Source organism: Sparus aurata, chromosome 14, assembly GCF_900880675.1.
Source record: "Sparus aurata chromosome 14, fSpaAur1.1, whole genome shotgun sequence".
Classification (NCBI taxonomy): Eukaryota; Metazoa; Chordata; class Actinopteri; order Spariformes; family Sparidae; genus Sparus; species Sparus aurata.
Window position 1 is genome coordinate 7,125,318 of NC_044200.1, and position 5,733 is coordinate 7,131,050.

The 5,733-nt window shown below is 40.9% G+C and overlaps 1 protein-coding gene across 4 annotated transcripts in view; it reads right to left on the reverse strand.

Moving 5' to 3' along the window:
• The window catches only part of LOC115595435 (sushi domain-containing protein 3), a 37,453-nt gene that overhangs the window by 30,701 nt on the left and 1,019 nt on the right, over nt 1-5,733 (reverse strand). The window lies entirely within an intron of this gene.

Here is a 5,733-nt window from a genome sequence, read left to right on the forward strand (position 1 = left end):
CTGACAAACCCCTCTTTCAAATCAACATGAGTACAACTCGAAACACAAGAGTCAACCAATTGGCTCATTATTCTTTAACATTACCGTGGAGGAAGAGGAAAACAAGCTGATGGCTCGTGAAGAGCATTCAGCACCACTGCAGACTGGACAGCTCCACGCCAGGCCGAACAGATAGCAGCTTACAGAATAGTATACATGTTTATAACGGGCGAGTGCAGGTGGACTATAGCAGAGTGGATTTAAAGTGATTGTAAGATATTGTACGAAGATAGAGGATGACTGGATTGGAGGATGGACGCATCATGAGGCTGTCAAAAAACATCAACATCCTGAGCGGCAGCCTCAGAATTATGTAAGCACTACAGGAGTGCTAGGATAACAAAACTGCTGTGTTTGGATGGAAAAGTACTTACTATTACAAAATATAATAAAATCCTATTGTGGCCTTTGAAAGATTCTGTGGTTACTGGTCTTCTGTTGGACTGTAACGTTCATGCATCCTATTCAGTGTTACTGAGACTGTTATCTATTTGGACATTTCTTTGCTCTTGGGTCTTGGGTGCAGAGTGATACAAAAGGTTGGCAATACCTCCATCAATATAATAATAACTCATTTCAGTATCCCTTGAGGCTTAACTTTAGTCTCAGGTCTATGAAAATCCTGTGCATTTTATTGACATGTGAAGGCTAAGTGGGGTCTATCTGGGCGAGTGGGTAATACAATAAGAAATGAAAAAGTAAAACAAAAACAAACATAAAAGATAGAGGGTAGGTCCCTACAATACAGTGACCTGCCAGTTGCTGGGTCCTCACAATGTCAAGTAGACCAGGATCCACACACAGGGCCACAGCGACTGGCTACCTGCTTCACCTGTTTGTTTCTATTTTGTTTGTTATTTTGCCACTTGGGGGCAGCAGAAACAAGCCTAGAAAACACTACACCAACAGCCATACCACAGCAGAGAAACAAATGCATGTGGTTGATGCATGTTTCTGGCCCCTCCCACTCACAACAACTCACAGTGTACACCTGTGTGTTGAGCCGACACAAGAAAATGAGCGGTCCAACTGGCATAACCGAGCACGAGGAAACTGACAAAGACGAACAAATTGTACCGAAGAAAGGTCATAGCACTTCAGATATTTGGAAATAGTTTGGCTACCTGAAGTCTGACAAATGACAGACCAGCATTAGGTGCAAAATGTGTCGGCGACCACCACCCCCTTCCATCATCTCAACAGGTACCGTCCCAAACACAACTCCGAGAGCATCAGTTTGCTCTATCATGCTAGGGTCAACCACCCCGCAAGTAGCCAACAGACCAGCCCCACTGCTTCTACTAGTCAAACTTCAACTTGACAACCGACAATCACAGCTGCTTTTTCAGCCATTACCCCATATGAGAAGAAACCGAAGCGATACAAAGACATAACCGTGAAGATGTGATGTCTATCATATCAAGCACAGTTGAAAAACAGGGCTTCAGGAAGCTAATGACTGTCATGGATGCTAAGTACACTCTGCCAAACATCTGGTCGCACGTCCGGACCACATCAGGTCTTACAGAACAGGAGGGTGATGAAGCTGAACTGAACAACTACCTGCAAGCTCAAGTATGTGCACAGAATACAGTAGCTTAATCATCCTCAACACTGAACTTTTTATTATTTTCTTTAATCAATGTTCAGTTCAGTATACTACCTCTAAAATGTTTGAGACATGTTTGAAACAAGCAATTTGTTGTACATATTTATAATTAGTGTTTAACATAAAGCCATTTGGTTGGTTCGTTCTGTTGAATGTTTGTCATCTAGTATCTGACAATAAATAATTGTATTTTATAAGCCATAATTAAACTTCTGGTTTGTTTTAGCTTCATGCCCTAAGGAGAATACTCCTAAATCTGTGATAATAATCACAATAATAATGATAATTATTGAAAATGATCAATATAAAAATGATAACACTTTTATCATTGTATCATAGCAGCAGGTACGTTCAAGTACATATACAATCAAATACAAGGGCAAATATAGAAATAATAAAGTACTATATACACTATATATGAAAAAAATAACAATAAAATACTATATACAATAAAATGCTTTAGTAGCTATGAAATAAAATACTGAGGTAGGTTTGAGTGTATATATTTGTGTATGTCTCTGTGCATGTCTGTGGGGGTGGGAGGGTCGGGTTTTTTTAATTTTCTTCTCCTGATTTTATTTGATGTTTCTCTTTTTCTGCTGTCTGTACACTTCTGTAAGGCACTTTGCGATACTTTTCTGTGTGAAAAGCACCATATAAATAAAGGTTGATTTGATTTGATTTGATTTTGAGTGGATAAGGTGCAGTATTAACAGTAATAATAATTCAAGCGGATTATTGAGTGTTTTCGAGTCTGATGGCAGCAGGAAGGAACGATTTCCTGTGCCGTTCCTTTATGCAGTGGGGTTGAATGAGTCTGTTGCTGTTGCTCTTAAGCTTGTCCAGAGTTCTGTGGAGGGGGTGAGAGGCATTGTCCATGATTGCCAGCAGTTTTGCCAGCATCCTGTCCTCCACCACCTCCTCCAGGGTGACAAGCTTAGAGCCAACAACAGACCCTGCCTTCTTGATGAGTTTGTTCAGTGGTGCTCCCCAAGACTCTTAAAAAAACACTTCAATGTGGAGTTATGGCTCAAGTGTTAGCCGACACTTTTGTATCTACACTCAGAGCAACATTAGCATGTAGTCCTCGTCATGTCACTGGCTTCATGGCAAGGGTGAGTCCAATATTCCCTCTCTTTAAGCTCTATTTTTGGTCTCCAGCTCTGCTGAGGGAAGGGACTGGCTCTCTCCGTCTCTTAGTACTCCACTATTTGGAACTCTGCTGTTGTGAGGTGTGAAACCATTGACAAAGTTTCACATGGTGTTAGACCAAAAGAGGTTTAGTGAGAATTAGCCGAGAGCGTTTGGGTTATGTAAGTTCAAAGGTCCAATGAAGAGGACTCACACACACACACACACACGCACAAAACACACACCAAAGCGAACTTAACTTGTGGAGCTGGTGGACCAATCGGGAACCACCGGTGTTAAAATAACGTGTGTGTGATTTAAACGACATTTCTGCAAAAAGTAATATATTTGGTGCGTTCACTTGTCACTGTAATTTGTTTTGAATGTCACTTCTTCTTCTCCACGTTCACAAATTGAGTGGATAATCCCCTGAAATTGCTTTTACCAGGCAGCCAGGGTTTTTGTTTGTTGAACGAGAAGCTAAGAATTAATCCTCATTACACAATGGAGGAAAAGCTGTTGGGTCGTTTGGTGCGTTTAAATACCGCTTACGGTATGTGTGAGCTTTTGTCATCGCAGGGCCCTGCACATGGTTTTATTTACGTACATCGCTCGATGTGTTCGAGGTGCTTTGTAACTCTGGTGAGGAACAAGTTAAACTGAGTTGCAGTCAGTGATCACAAGGAAAACAGCAACCCATATGAAAAAAATCATATCACATATTAAATTGCGGGAGGGTGATAACATCAAATAGGCAGAAAAACCCAATTGATTTTCAACCGGGCAGAGCAGGCACCTGCCCTGGGGGGTCTGGGAAGCTCAGTGGCCCTGAAGTGAACTTTGAACTCTGTCATAACATCATAACCAACGATGTGCTTACATTTTAAAAGAAGCTTACATTAAAGATGCTTAAGCAGATCCTAAGAATTGTAACTAACACACCCAAGATCTATAAATCTCGAATCAACTTAAACTGATTTCTCCTTATATAATGCAAGCCCTAATGAGGGGTTTAGTCAGGAATAGCAATGGGCCAAAGGAAAAAATCGAACTCTTTGAAAGACGGAAACCAGGCACCATGCAATATTCAGTGTCAAAGAACGGCTGACAAACAAAGCCAAACACACAGTTTGGGAGTGTGTCGCCAATGCACATTGTTCATAGAGCTGCAAATTTCACCACAGGTTGTGTCACATATGTGTCCCAAACTGCAATGCCCCAACATAACCAGCATTTATGTCAAGTATTACACTTTCCTTGGAGATAAAGAGATAGAGATAGAGATAGATAACTACTCATACATGGTTTTCTGCTTAAGCTAAACTCATGATCAAAACTGATCGTAAGCATGCTTTACAAATATGCTCCCAATACATTGTGACATCACTGTTGGGTTTGCTACCAAGTCTAGCAGAGGAACAAAAAAAAAAAAGAAAAGTTTTTGGCCAAATGGCAATGTAAACACAGGAATCATGTAAATACTGTAGACAAAACAAAATAAAAAAATTAAAAATGATAATAAATAAAACAAGTGCCCAGTTGTGGTGCTACTTTTGATGCCAGGGCATTAGACCGCTTCACCCAAACACAAAGAGAAAGATGTCGCAGCTCAGAAAACATGTGCTTTTCTATGGCAACAACAACAACAAACAACAACAAAACAACAACAGTAGTTCAATCCATCCGTATCTGAATCAGGCCACCATTTATTCTGTGCTATATCTTGGAGAACAACAACAAATGGCTCGTCTGTGTGAGTCTTTTTTTTTTTTCGCCAGACGCATGTTATGTAAACTGCTTGAACTCTGTTAGCCCCCGCTTACTGATGGTAAGTTACATCCATCCTCTGGTCTTACAAGTCATAACCATTACTTTTAGATTGATTTAAACAAATAAAAGGATGAATTATATTGAAAACACACAGGCGTGCATTTCTTCTGAGATTCCACAGAACAATATGTTGAACCTCATTGTTAACCCCGACTCTATGGGCTTACCTGGCCCTGGTGAATACTCAATATCAATGCAAAACACAAAAATATATATGGCTTTGTGTATAAAAAATGTTTTAAATATTTTATATTGATGAAAAATGCAGAATAAACCATGATATCTATGTTAACAGAGGCTCTAAGGGATGGTTGGCCTCCACCTGGCTCCTGTCTGAGAGATGCACCTGCTCGCACTGACTCTGTTAATCCTGTAGAGGGCAGTGTGGGGCCGCAGCCTGAGGTCAGCGGTTCCATATTGGGTCTATTTGTTTCACTGTGAAGAATTCCTGTCGGGGATTATATGATTTAAAACTGCATAATTTTCATGCAAAGCACTGTTTTATTATATGGATAACAAAGGGGCAACACTAAAACACTTCATAACCTGTTGAATTAACAACATGGCTTTCTTTATCTGCTTTAGTATTATTATTGCTTACATTTAATCTATTAAAGTATTCTCTAAAATGTGATGTATACTGTATCCGTATAGTCCTCCTCTTAGATGATTCCATTTTGTCCTTTATCTCGCAGATCCAGCATCACAGCCACAGTATTTCCTCCTGAGCTCCATTATTTTCCCTGCAGAGACAGTTTTTGCTGCAAAAGCCTGCACACACACGCACACACACACACACACACACACACACACGCACACACACACACGCACACACACACACACACACACACACACACACACACACACACACACACACACGAACTTGTGCAAACTTTACTTATCCCTCATTGGCCGATACACGGCCAAAGAGGATGGGCCAAAGTCTTGATTAATTAGCATACCTATCCAGGCTGATAAATGTGCCTGCAGCCTCACCTGATGCTGCACACAGCATCAGACCCTCAGGGAAGGAGGAAGGGGGACTCCGGGTGAGGTGCATGGCACGAGAGTCAAACACGGTGGAGGTTAAGTCTAGATCTGAAACAGAAAGTTCAGGCACTCAC